Below are 14,861 nucleotides of genomic sequence, written 5' to 3'. Positions count from 1 at the left end.
AAAGAAGCCAATATTTGTTTTCACCTAATTTAGGCCATTTAGCTCATCTAGTCTACTCCACCATTCAAATGAGATCATGGTTAATTTGGTAATCCTCATCTTCACTTTCCTGCCTTTTCCGTTTAATCCTCGATTCCCTTACGATTTAAAACAGTATGTCTATCTTAGCCTTGTATGTTCTTAACAATACAGTCTTGACAGTCCGCTATAGTAAAGAATTCCATAGTACCCTCTGGGAGAAGAGATTCCTTGTAGCTTTTATAGTTTCAGGAAAACCTCCCTCTTTTATACTCCATTCCCTTTGAAATAGTGTTCCATTTGCCTTCCCTGTTACCCACTGAACCTGGATGCCAACTTTTAGTGATTCACACGAGAACTCCTAAATTCATGTGTGCTGTAGCCTTCTGCAGTCTTTCTCAATTTAAATAATATTCAGATCCTCTATTCATTATGCCAAAGTGCATAACCTCATATTTTCTTTATACCCTATTCCATTTGCAAAATATTTGCCCTGAACCTAACCTGTTTACATCCTATCTACCTGCCTACGATTTATGCCCATAGTCAGACCATAACTGAAAACAGTGAACAATACAGGTGTCCTTATTTAAGATAAAATATACTGACATTTGGAGCCATTCTAGAGAAGGTTTAGTCGGCTGATAGCAGGTATGGAGGAACGAAAAAAAAGTTGCTGGAAAAGCTCAGCAGGACTGGCAGCATCTGTGGAGGAGAAAACAGAGTTAATGTTTTGGGTCTGGTGACCCTTCCTCAGAACTGATGGTGGCTGGGAAAACATCAGTTGATATGCAGAAAATAGGGAGGTGGGTGGGGTAGGGAGTAAACGATAAGATAGAGCCCAGAGAGAAAGAAAGACAGTTGGACAGACAAAGGAGTTACTAACGATTAGGCTGGGAGGGTGAATAGATGTTAATGGGGACAGTTAGTGACTAACAACAGGGGGTGTGTAATGGCAGGCTAGGTAGTAACAAGGTGTGTGGGGTGGGGGAACTGGGACACGGGAGAGTTTAGGGCCTAAAATTATTGAACTCAATATTGAGTCCGGAGGGCGGTAGGTTCCCCAAGTGGAAAATGAAGTGTTGTTCCTCCAGCTTGCGTTGGGCTTCACTGGAACACTGCAGCAAGCCAGAGACAGAGATGTTTTCCAGGGAGCAGGGTGGTGCATTGAAGTGGCAGGCAACAGGTAGTTCAGGGTCTTTTTTGCAAGCAGAACGTAGATGTTCTGTGAAGCAATTGCCAAGTCTATGCATCATTTCCCCAATGTAGAGGAAACCACATTGTGAGCGGCAAATGCAGTAGACTAGAATCTTGGAAGCGCAGGTGAAGTGTTGCTTCACCTGAAAGGTATGTTTGGGCTCTTGGTTACTGAGGAGGGAAGAGGTAAATGGACAAGTGTTGCACCATCACTGTTTACAGGGGAAGGTGCCATAGAGCTGTGGGGAGGTGGACTGGATATTGGGAAGGGAGAAGGTAAATGGGCAGGTGTTGTTGTGCTTTCTTGACCAAAAATCTTCCTTACTATTCTGTTTTATCACCATCACTTGAATAAATTGTTGTGATCTCTCTACCTTAATTATTTTGTACAGTTTTGGATTGCTTATGATTTTAGTTGGACCCTCAACTTACAACTTTAATACTTATCATGGTATTCCAATCATTTGGTTTGTCTCCAGCACTTTTTTTTCCAAATTTTTTGTAATTATCTCTCTGCCTCATTTAATCGGATTTTAGGCCATCCCCTCACTTGTTATTCAGCTGTTGACACTTTATTCACACCATCTAACACTTCAGATCTTCTATAGCAACTGATTATTTGACGTTCCACTCACACTATTTGTATGATCTTTTGATCTCTCTGCCCTTGATCTTCCTCTGCCCATAAATTCTACGTGCTTCTCTCTCACTTCATCAAAGGGGCCACACTCTGAAAGCTTGTGATTTCACATAAACGTGTTGGACTCTAATCTGGTGTTGTGTGACTTCTGACCATAACCTCAGAATTATAGATGGCACATTTGAAACAGAAATGATGAGGAACAAAAACAGAAGTCGCCGTAAAAGCTCAGCAGGTCTGGCAGCATCTGTGAAGAAAAAAAGTCCCAGTTAATGTTTTGGGTCCGGTGACCCTTCGTCAGAATAAATGAGGAATTTCTCTTCTCAAGAGGGTAGTGATCTGTGGAATTCAGCAGAGTTCTGTTCAGGCTGAATCATTAAGTATATTCAAGATCAGAGCCTTTTGGAGATAGACGGAATTTTAAATCAGTATGGGAATCAGGCATTGTCGGGGAAAGTCAGCAAGTGGAGTGGAGGATCATCAGATCAGCCATGATCTCAATGAAAGCTGGAGCAGGCTGAACGGTTTATTTCTGCTCTTCTGGCCCAGCTTGGAAATACATATTTAGAAAAACAAGAGGCAACAGATACATGGGAACGATTCCAAACCACACATCATGCCTACTTGGAAATATATTGCTATTCCTTAAGTGCCACTGGATCAAAATCCTCAAACTTCCCCCATCCTGAACAGCACTAAGATACATCTACAACATTGAATGGGCTGTGGTGGTTCAAAAAAAATGCAGGTCATCGCGCCAGAAGCCACGCCCACCTGGCGCTGATTGGCTGTCGGGCGGAGCACTGAGGTGGTCAACGGTGATGATTGACAGTGTCAGTTGGTTCATGCGCTCCCATGTCTCACCAGCATCCCCCCGCCCCACGACAGACAGACAAGGCGGAGAGGAAGGGGTTTTCAAACACCGGTTGCATTGTTGCGACTCTGAAGAGTCTCTCGGTTCAAACACCATCCGTTCATTCTCGCCTACGGAAAACGGGCGGGCGCACAATTTACCTCCATGGATTCTAACTTACCGTCGATCACATGATTGATTCATCTTTATATACATAACATACAACGAATATAGAAACGTAACGTATATATACACAGCATATTAAAAAAAACCTCTCCCATCCTGGCAGAGAAAGATGGAAAATTTCAAAGTGCCGCCGTTTAACGGTCAGAACGCGCATGGCGCACCGCCCTCTGGGAGTTGTAGTCTTTCCATATAGGTCATTCGGGATAGGTTCATTCACAAAATGTGAGGCTGGATGAACACAGCAGGCCCAGCAGCATCTCAGGAGCACAAAAACTGACGTTTCGGGCCTAGACCCTTCATCACTCGCCTCTGATGAAGGGTCTAGGCCCGAAACGTCAGCTTTTGTGCTCCTGAGATGCTGCTTGGCCTGCTGTGTTCATCCAGCTTCACACTTTATTATCTTGGATTCCCCACCATCTGCAGTCCCCATTATCACAGGTTCGTTAACAAAACCGTCATCACAAGTTCTGAGGAAGGGTCAGCGGTCCCGAAACGTTAACACTGGTTTTCTTCCCCCACAACCAGACCTGCTGAGCTTTTCCAGTAACTTCCGTTTTTGCTCCGTAATCCGCTGCTACGGCGTGTGACCTCCCTTTGACCTCGCGCGGAGACCCCGCCCAAGATGAACGGGGCCGGGGAACAGGCTGTCGAATCATTGGGTCGCTGCCGTGGAGATGCGATGACGGTCTCCGTGACCATTGACCAATCGACAACGGGATTTGCACCCCCCACCCCCCCCCCATTATGAAGGCGGGCCGTGGTGAGGTCACGTGGGATGTGGCTTTTCCTTCCGCCGGTATCTGCTATTCACAGCGATTGAAGGTCTTTAATGGTGACTGGATTATTCCTTTCATCTGCATGGTGACTGGCTCTTCATTTGTTTTCATGTGTGAGGTTATGTCTCCGAGAGGTACTCACCTTGAGTTGTTGTCTTCCGCTTTGTTGTGTGTGTGTGTTTTGCATGTTTTTTTTAGCTGCCACTCCAGTGAAGGCTTTTTCTGATTTGGTTATTTTCTTAGGCCTCAGCAACTACAGTTTAAGCACTTGCCGGTGACGTCTCTATTCTATGTTTCATGTTTTCCTAACGAGCAATGTTCCTACTATCGCTTTGTATCTGAATATCAGTTTTGAGGAGATTCATTGTGGTCACTGTGAAACGTAAGACCATAAGAAGTGGGGACAGGAGTAGGCCGTCCTGTTATTCCGGCTTGTTCCACCATTTTAGTATTATCATGGCTGATATGACATTCCTCGTGTCCACTTTCTGTCTTTTCCCCATTACCCTTGATTTCCCGACAGATCATGAATTTGTCTGAAACTTTATTGTGCACAAGAACTGTGGCCCCACAACTGTCTGTGACAAGGAGTTCCAAAGACTTTCGAATCTCCGACAGGCGAAATTCTTCCTCCTCTTAGTTTTTAATTGGCACCATGGTATTCTGAGACTGTGCCCTTGCATGAGTGCTTATCTTTTTTTCTATCCAGAGTGAGGTCAAGTTTGGGATATTTGGTCTTTATTGTATGGTTGTATTCAAATACCTCTGGTCTGTTCCCATGCCACTTCACACTACTTGTTCATGTTTGATGTTTAAGCTGCATCTACATTGTAGCAATGAACAGGAGTGCACAGAGTCAGCACTCAATGATAATGTATGTAAATTGAACTAAAACTGAAAAAAATCATGATTTATTTGGAAAATAAAACAGTGCTGGAAGAATTATTGTTTCTATACTGGTAGTATTACCTACAATTTTAGTAACTTGATGGATATAAATCAGCTAAGGACTTTTGTTTCATTGTTTGTGTATCTGTGTGTCTCCATTTTGTGACCATTGCTGTAACCTTTTCATGTCATATCCTGACCCTCTTTCACCTTGCAATCTCATTGTTCTCTTGTTTTAGGATCTCCAAAGAGTTCCTGCTTTGCTTAGTATTTTAAAATCAGCAGGATCTTAATTGTACAAGTGTTTGAATTATATAACAACTACTTCAGTCTTGTTGAAAAATGTCTAAGTTTGTCCAAGTTTATCAGCTTACACTTGACAGGGCATTCATGAGAATGGTAGTTAAAGGAGAACAATGTCTTTATAATTTTTGTGAAGAGTGTCTGGTCTTTAGGTGGCCTCTGATAGAAGGATAGCCATGTAGATTGCGTAAGTAGATGACTGATACTTTCCTTGAAAATGAAAATGAACTAAGACAAATAACTGCAGATGTGAAACAAAACTGAAGTCACTTAGTAAAACACAGCAGGTCTGGTAGCATCTGTCGGAAGAAAAGTGTTAACATTTTGACCCCCAGTAACTCTTACAATGGAAAAACTTTTTTTTGCAATCATTCGAGGCAGATCATAGCAAACAAGGACGTACGGATCATTGGGCGCTTAGAGTGAGGTATACAAGGTTACAACTGCACAGAAAGTGCACAAAGTAAGATCAACATTATTTGAAGTTAGAGATTCATCAGCCCAATAATAGTAAGGAGAAGCTGTTCTTGAACCAGTTGATGCATATGTTCAATCTTCTGAATTTTCTGTCTGACAGGGTTGGAAGAGAGCATTGTTGGGATGGCAGGGATCTTTGTTGGCATGGAATGAGAAGTGGAAATGGAGTGCGTAGATGGGAGGTTGGTTTCTGTGATGGTCTGGGCTGTGCGCATAACTTTGTGTAGTTTTGTGAGATTCTGGGCAGAGCATTTGCTCTCACAGGCTGTTGTGCACCTGGATAGAATGCTTTCTATGGTGCATCTGTAAAAGGTGGCGAGGGTCCTTAGGGACATGCCAAATTCCTAAGTCGCTCAAGGGGGAAGAAGCATTGTGCCTGCTTGACCATTACATCTGCTGGGGAGATCCATGATATTGTGACTCTTAGGAACATGATGCTCTCAACCTCCTCCACCTCAGCTCTGTTGATGTAGATAGAGGCGTATCCTCCTCCTTTGTCCCTGAAGTCAATAACTTGTTCTTTTGTTTTGCTGATATTGAGAGGGAGGGTGTTATTATTGCACCACTCTCTTCCTTCCTGTATTCTGACTCATCGTTGTTTGATGTCCAGCCTGTTGCGGTAGTCTTATCAGCAAACTGATAACACATCTTTAGGGGGCTCCAGTCTGAAGAATAATCGAGGCAAAAGTGCTGTTGTTTGTCTTCACTGTGGTTTGTGAATTAGAATTAGAATATCCTTTATTGTCATGTGTATTGCAATGTAGAAGTACAGTGAAAAGCTTTCAGAATGTCTGTCTCTTATGGCACCTAGATAACAAAGTGGGGAGCTGAATGAACACAGCAGGCCAAGCAGCATCTTAGGAGCACAAAAGCTGACGTTTCAGGCCCAGACCCTTCATCAGAGAAGGGGGATGGGGAGAGGGTCCTGAAATAATTAGGGAGAGAGGGGGAGGTGGATCGAAAGTGGTGGGGAGGGAATAGGTCAGTCCGGGGCGGACGGACAGGTCAAGGGGGTGGGAAGAGGTTAGTAGGCAGGAAATGGGGGTGCGGCTTGAGGTGGGAGGAGGGGATAGGTGAGAGGAAGCACAGGTTAGGCGGGGACGAGCTGGGCTGGTTTTGGGATGCAGTAGAAGGTTATGGCACCATCTTAGGTACAGATACCTAGGTAAGAATCTTGTGTACAACAGAGGAATAGAAAGCGGTTGCGTTACTTTAGAGTTTAAAAAAATCTTAGAAATAAAACCTCACTAATGGATTGAAATTACAGTAAGGTAAAAAATTTCAAATAAACATCACATCGTAGCAGCTCAGTGGAGGGCCTCTGCATGTCTGATCACTTGCGCCACACCCCAGTCCAAATGCTGTCCCTGCTCTACCGGTGCTCGGCTGCTCCAAGGGTAATTTCCACGACTGCCTCCCCCGCACTGGCCTCTTCCCCGAATTCTCTGCCCGCTTGCTGCCTGTGCCAGCCACTGCTCCAGGATTCACCTCCAGGGCTAAGGGGAAAGAAAAAGGAAAAGAGACAGAGGAAACGAAAGAGAGAAACGTAGAACAGTACAGCACAGTGATGTGCCAAACTTTTACCTGAACCTAAGGTCTGTCTAACCTCCACCGCTACCTTATGCTATCATCCATATGCCTATCTAATAGCTGCTTAAATGCCCCTAATGAGGCCGACTCCACTACCTTCTCCGGCAATGCATTCAATGCCCAGACCACACTGAGTAAAGAACCTACCTCTGCCGTCTCCCCAATATCTGCCTCCTTTCACTTTATTATAAGGGGGCGTAGTTTTAGCTATCTCCACCCTGGGAAAAAGTCTCTGACAGTCTACTGTATCTATACCTCTGATCATTTTGTACACCTCTATCATGTCACCTCTCGTCTTTCGTCATTCTAAAGAGAAAAGCCCTAGCGCGCTCTCAACCTTCCCTCATAAGACCTTCCCTCCATTCCAGGCAACATTGTGGTAAATTTCCTCTGCATCTTTCCTGTAACGAGGCGACCAGAACTGGACACAATACTCCAGATGTGGCCGAACCAGGCTTTTGCATAGCTGGAGCTTATCTTCAGGGCTCTTGATCTCAATCCCTCTATTAATGAAAGCTAACATACCATATGCCTTCTTAACAACCCTATCCACCTGGGTGGCAGCTTTCAGGGAACTGTGAACATGAACCCCCAAGCTCCCTTTGCTCCTCCACACTGCCAAGAATCTTTCCCTTAACCCTGTATTCTGCTTTCAAGTTTTTCCTTCCGAAATGAATCACCTCACACTTTTCAAGGGTTAAACTCCATCTGCCACATCTCAGCCCAGCTCTGCATCTTATCAATGTCCCTTTGTAACCTAGATCAGCCCTCCGCACTGTCCACAACGTGACCCACCTTTGTACTGTCCGTGAACTTGCTAATCCACCCTTCCACTCCTTCATCCGAATCATTTACCAAAATCACGAATAGCAAAGGACCCAGAACAGATCCTTGTGGTACACCACTCGTAACTGAGCACCATGTTGAACGTTTCCGTCCAACACCGTCCTTTGTCTTCTAAGGGTCAGCCAATTCTGAATCCAACCTGCCACATTTCCCCCTGTCCCATACCTCCTTACCTTCTGCATGAGCCTACCACGGGGAACCTTATCAAATGTCTTAATTAAATCCATGTGTAAAGAAAGAAAAAGAACAGGCAGAGCGGAGGAAAGTTGTACCCTGCTGCCATCTTGGTGTGAGTTAGAATGCTGAGGGCAGAGCTGGTACCTACGTCTCGGAGTGTTGAGGTTAATCTGGTAGGGATTATAGTGTTGAGGGTGGAGCTCTAGTTAATAAGTAGGAGCCCGATGTAAGTGTATTTGATTTCAACATCCATCCAGTTATGTTCCCTCATTGCTTAAACATGTGTCTTGCACTGAAATTTTAAACATCTGCCCTATCATGCTGTCCTAAATAATCTTGAGTTTGACTGAAAAGCAGATACTGCAATTGCGGTTTGACATATTACAGTGCTTGAGAGACAGGATTTCCTTGAACCGTCAAGGGCATTAAGACAGCCAGGCAGTGGGGGAGCTATGGAAGATTATCTTTGCTAGGTAATTACAGAAATGCATTCAAGAGAGCATTAGGTGATAATTTGGGTAGGAATGGTATGCTGGGATATGGTGGAAAAGGCAGGAGATGTACACTAGGTAATAGAACTAGTGCAGGCTGGTTGGTTGAATCACCTCCTGAGTCATAACTATTCCAAGAGGTGCGAAAGTGTAATCACAGACACATTTTATCAAAGAGTTTTGTCCTGCACTTGTCAGAGTACCATTTTAAATGGGCAAACCAATATTTGTCTTGTCGGAGAAGAATGCTGATTGGTTGTCAGTTGGACTTTGAAAGAAGTGTTAAGATGAAAATGTCGCAGTTGAGGCAAATTTAACTTGTGAATGACTATTGTTGAGTTGAGACAGACACTGTTGACGTGCACGTAAACAAAAACAGAAATAACTGGAGAAACTCAGCTGGTCTGGCAGTATCAGTGGGAAGAAAACAGAGTCAACGTTTTGAGTCCAGTGACTCTTCCGAACACTCTAGTGTTAATCAGCTTTCTTCCTACAGAGGTTGTCAGGCCTAATGAGTTTTGCCCGATCATCAGCATTAACTATTCTTTATTTTGTTTCACTGCATTCCATTAACTTATTTCTTACTTGCCTCACAAAATGCATTACCCACCATTCACAATAAACTGGATCTATTATCTTTCTTTAGCCTGTCTTATAGAATCATAAAACTTAGCGTTGCCAAGTTCCAGTTTTAAAATGACCTGTAAATGACAAATTTGTGTCCAAGTGTAAATCATCTATTGGTACACATTTAAAAAATACACCAACTCCCAAATTATACTACTTTTTTAAATGTAAAATTCATTCATAGGATGTAGGCATCACTGGTTGGGCATCATCTATAGCCAAACCCTAGCTGCCTTTGACATGGTAGCATGAGCTGCCTTGTTGAATTGCTGCAGTCTGTTTGTTGTCAGTTGACCCGTAATGTCATTAGGGAGTGAATTCCAGGGTTTTGACCCATTGACACAATAATATTTTTTCCAAGTCAGGATGGTGACTGGCTCGGAGGGAAATTTACAGATGGTGTTATTTCCATGGATCTGCTCCCCATGTTCTTCCAGAGTGTTGTGGTCATGGGTTTGGAAGGGGCCAGTTAAGGAGCCTTGGTGAACAACTTCCAGTCAAGCACCTTCCGTCAACTGATTAATCTTGTGTTTCTCATCCATAAGACAGGGGAGTAGAAGTAGGCTATTCAGCCCATTGATCTGTTGCCCATTCAGTGGGATCACGGCTGATTTGACAAAAATGCTGGAAGCCTGAAATCAAAACAAAGTGCTGGAGAAACCTGGGAGGTCTTTCAGGATCTGTAGAAAAAAAAATTTACATTTTGAGTCCAGTGACTCTTTGCCAGACAGATCTGATAACCCTCCACGCCACTTTCCACATTTTTCCTACAAACCCTTGCCTCCCTCATTGATTAAAAATAACTTTGTCAGCTTTGAATATGCTTATTGATCCAGCTTCAGTGGTTGTTTACAGTTGTGAATTTCACAGATCCACATCCCTCAGAAGAAATTCCTCCTAATCTGTCTTAAATATGCGATGCTTCGTTCTGAGATGATGTTTTCTGGTCCTAGACTCTCCAACAAGGGGAAATAACCGTTCTGCCTCTACTCTGTCGAGTCCTGTAAGAATCTGGTTTATTTCAACACAGCCATCTCTCATTCTTCTGTTTTCCAACAAGTACAGGCCCAGTCTATTCAACCTCTTCTCCATGACACTATCCAAACCTGGTATCAGCCTATGAGCCTTACCTGTTGCCAGTATATCTTCCCTTAAATAAGGGGCCAAAAACTGTCAAGCAGTGGTCTGTCTCAGTCCTTGCATAGCTTGAAGAAAACCTACCTTATTATATTCCATTTCATTTGAAATTAAGGCCAACATTACACACTGAATTTGGATGCTACCTTTCTGTATGTAATTCATAGACGTGGACTTCCAAATCCTGTAGTTCTAAAGCTTTCTAAATTTGACATTGTGCTGAGAGAGCTTTTAGAAATGATTTAGTATAAAATATCTCCATTACTTGGAGAAGTGTGAATTACTTTGCTAAAAGACCATTCATACTCCACTTATTTTGTTTTAAAATGCAGTCACAAAGGATTGGTGAGGGTAATGCAGTTAATATGGCATCTATCATGGCCTTTTAAGTGTAATACAATCAACTTCCCAGCAAAGTTGAAGCTCTTTAAATAAAAATGGAATGGCAGCACACATGAAGTTGGCTGAGTGACAGGGAACAGTAAAGGAAAACTAAAGAATGGCACATAGTGGAGTTTCCCAAAATCTTAAGTGTATGGGCTAGTTGTTTTTTAATCAACATTTAAGAACCTTGATTTGGATGTGCAGGGTACAGTTTCAATGTGATACAAAACTTGGCAATATTGTGATTTCTGGGGAGGTTGGTGACAGACTTTTAAGAAGATACAGACAGGCTGGTGAATTGGATATGTCGCTGAATAGGAGCCTGTTATTGATTTTGTTATTTTGCCTCAATCATTTATGGAGGTTCATCAGTAGACGTGTGAATTCATGTGTATAAGCTTTTTAAGGTGACAGGTTAAGAAAGTGATTTGAAAAAAGCAGGCAGAGCACTTACCTTTTATAAGTGGATGCACTAAGTATAAAAGCAAAGAGGTTATAATTAACCACTTGTAATAAATGCTGATTCAACTTCATATGCAATTCTGGGAACCATACCATAGAATAGATGTGAAAGCAATGAAGGTGATGCTGAAAAGGAATGTTTCCAGCGTTGAACGTAGAACAGTACAGCACAGGGCCTTCAGCCCACGATGTTGTACTGCTCTATTATCCTCCTAAGATCAAACTATCCTGCATATCCTACATTTTACTATTTTCCATGTGCCTATCCAAGAGTCTCTTAAAAACCTGCAAAGTATCTGACTCCACTCCCACTGCCTGCAGCGTATTCCACGCACCCACCACTCTGTGTGAAGAACCTACCTTTGACATCTCCCCTATACCTTCTTCCAGTCACCTTAAAATTATGTCCCTTCATAATAGACATTTCTGCCCTGGGAAAAAGTCTGTCTATCCACTTTATCTATGCCTCTCATCATCTTGTAAACCTCTATCCAGACCTCATCCTTCTTTGCTCCAGTGAGAAAAGCCTTAGCTTCCTCAACCTTTCCTCGTAAGACCTGCCCTCCAGGCCAGGTAGCATCCTGGTAAATCTGCTCTGCACCCTCTCTAAAACCTCCACATCCTGGAAACAGTTCTTGAGGAATTTCAATTACGTTACAAGGTTGGAAAAGCCTTTGGAGAAAATAAGGTTGAATAGAGATTCTGTGGAGGTTTTTCAATTCATGGTAGATCCGGATGGGAGGATTTGCTCCTATTGGCAGTAGAATTGAGAGCCAAAGGGCACAGGTTTAGAGTGACTGGCAAAAGAAGAAAAGACAGCGTGGGGAACAAGGTGATTTTTAAGGCTTTGATTAGGATCTGAGGTGTACTGTCTGCGTCTGAAAGTAATTCAGTCACAGCTAACAAGAAGCGAATTTGAATATTTATCTGAAGCAGGAAAATTTGCAGAGCTGTGGGGAAAGGGTAGAGTATTTGGATGAGCTTATTGCTCTTGTCACCCATGTGACTGGCTAAATGCCTGTCATTGGTACTGTAATGTAGGATTGTGATTTTTTTGTTGTGATCGTGTGCTAATTTTAATGTCTTGGGTTTATTTTTATTAACTTTAAACAGCTTACACCTAAACTTGTGGTCATCATTATTGATCATAAATGAACGGGGGGCACTGATTTGCTTCGAATGGACCCTTTCCTTCAAAATATATTAGAGTCTACTCCTTCAGGATTGAGCTTCACTTGTGTAAATTGTTGGACATGCAGCTGATGCCTTTTTATAAGCTACTGATCATGGTGGTGCACACCAGCTTACGGGAGATGTCAACATTTCCCTCTCTAGTCAGTGCCTCTTGAGTGCAGAAGTTAATGTTCAGTGCAATTGTTTCATGCTTGTATGTATCATTGAAGTAGAACTTTAGACTTCATCCAGCTCCTTTGCCACACAAAATAATTCTTAGATACATAACCATCTTTCATTCTGCAAACATACTAGAGTCAGCAAAGTTGCTTCTGATAGGCTGCCACAGATTTGGGAGATTTGCCTTTGAGAAGATCATCATATTCATGGGTTTGTCCTTCAATTAATGGTCTAAATATGCAGCAAACAAGTGTTGTCGTGCTTCCTTTCTTGATTTGTCAGGTTTATGTTTCACAGCTATATAACAAGCTGCTGAGAACCAAGCTGTGAAGTTAGCATTTTTGGCCAAAGACTTAGCTTGATGTTGTTCAATGCATGTTACATGACATGGCCATTGCTGGTAACTTCCACCCCCAGGTGTTTGAATTCTGCATCAAAAGTCAGATTGGGTCCACAGTCACAGATAGTGTGGCAGAATCTGCAAGCAATTTACAACCAAGTGCTATTTATAACTATCCAGGCAGAAATGTGACATCTTGTCCTTTTAAACATAGTTTTCTTTGTGCTTAATGGAGTTGCAAGCACGGGAGACAGAATCTGTTATCTTGGTGGAATTCTAGTAGATGGACATATGGGAGTGAGTATGCCTTCCCTGTAAGATGTACGAGGAAAAGGTCAGCAGTGTAAAGAAGAAATTACCCAAGTAGGGACAAGGACACAGCTCTGTTTCAATGCTCTGTTGTTCTCTCTGAATCTGACAAATAGTTTTGTCAGACTGGACAATCCATATTGCCATAAAATTAATGGATAAGACTGGACTCTGGACAGAGAATTTTCACCCAAATCTTGTCAAGTCCAGCTCTACTAACTGTTTTCATGAGCTAGTCATTGAATCTCTGTGAAAGTAAGATAAAGAAGCATACCTTGTTTTCCTACAGTTTTCTTGTAGGGTAGTGGAGAAGGCTGTGTCCATCATAGATCTACAGGCACAGAAATCCATTTGTTCTTAAGAATAAACTGAGAGCTGGTGGTGTGATGATAGCACTGGATGAACAATCATGTTCTGGGAATGAGAGTTCAAATCCCACCATGCCTAGATGTCAATTCAACCCACAGCAATGTGATTGACTCTTCCTTGATCTTTCAAATAGCTGACTAAGCCCTCAGTTGTTTCAAACTGTTCTTAAAGTTGATTGAAAAAGGTGAAACCAAACAGATTACCTGTTGTCAAGCTAAACTGTGGAAATGACAATGGCATACCCAGGGCAATCAATTCTGTGAAGTCCTCATTAATGCTCAAGATAGGTTGAGCTGTGGCATAGTTATTCACATAGATTGATTGCTCACAGATAATGGCTCTGTCCCTGTCTTTGGTTAGGTGCCCTTCCACCAGCAAAACTGACACGCAATATTGATTATCCAGTGCTTTATAGTCAGGAGGAGGTTTCTCTGGAAGTCTTAAACATTCATTGTGGACTGTAAAGGCTCATGACATCATTTAAATATAGACAAAGAAATCTGATTTATAATCTATCATTCTCTTGTCTGATGATGCATCAGTACTCCTCTAAACATATCATTTGGGAAGCAGTGAGCATCTCAAGTGTACAAAATATTCCTAGGGTGGGGAAGTTCCAATGTTTGTTGTCAAATGTAGTTCTATAGCACCAGTGCTGACCTGACCAAATCTTAAAGGGAATAACTACTAGATTGAGTCTCGTAGATGTTAAGGGAAAAATCTGAGACCTGTCCTCGCCAGTTTGGAGATATTTGTCCATGCTAGCTTTGGTATGAATCTTTTCTTAACACTAAGGATTCTCTTTGTCCGGTCATGCAACACTTAGCATCGTGCTAAATGGACCAAGTTGCAGTTAGATCTATCACCTCAATACTGGGCATCCGTGAAGCACTGTTGGCCAACAGTACAACTGTTTTCGACCATAACCTTTAATCTCACTGGCATATCTCCCACTCAATTCTTTCCATTAAGTCAGGCAATGCACTCTGACACAGTGAAAAATGCAGAAGGGCAAGTTAGGAGGAGCACCTGGCAAACTAAAAGGTGAGCTTTCAACCTGGTGAAGTTATGACCCAAGACTCCTTGCATTGCCAGGCAGCTTAAACAGTGTGCATTACACAAAAATAAGGTTATTCCATAATCATACTACATGTTAAACTCTACACTCCTGCCACATCTGTCATGAATGGTGATCAACAATTAAAAACAGGAAGAGAAAACATATACACAGCCTCCATGATGAAACATCAGTGCAAAAGACATGGCTGATGTGTTTGCAATTACATTCAGCTGGAAGAGCTGAGAGCATCAAATATACCTTCCCGTGAGGTGCCTGTCATTACAGGCCAGACATCAACTAATGTGATTAATTTTTCATGGTATCAAGATACAGCTAAAGGCACTGGATATCCCAAAGTTTATGGACTCTGACATTCTA

The 14,861-nt window shown here is 42.5% G+C and overlaps 1 protein-coding gene across 3 annotated transcripts in view; it reads left to right on the top strand.

The window, feature by feature from the left end:
- The first annotated feature begins 3,550 nt into the window (after nucleotides 1–3,550).
- The window catches only part of rnf4 (ring finger protein 4), a 56,655-nt gene continuing 45,344 nt past the window's right edge, over nucleotides 3,551–14,861 (top strand). Inside the window, exon 1 of one of the 3 annotated variants that reach the window (XM_048527215.2) lies at nucleotides 3,551–3,726. The gene's annotated coding sequence lies outside the window, so the exon portion shown is untranslated. Of the gene's footprint in view, nucleotides 3,805–14,861 lie in introns of all 3 variants that reach the window. The other 2 variants (XM_048527212.2, XM_048527214.2) reach the window with 2 other exon arrangements.

This window comes from Stegostoma tigrinum, chromosome 3 (assembly GCF_030684315.1).
Source record: "Stegostoma tigrinum isolate sSteTig4 chromosome 3, sSteTig4.hap1, whole genome shotgun sequence".
NCBI lineage: Eukaryota > Metazoa > Chordata > Chondrichthyes > Orectolobiformes > Stegostomatidae > Stegostoma > Stegostoma tigrinum.
This window is presented reverse-complemented; position numbering and strand designations above follow the sequence as displayed.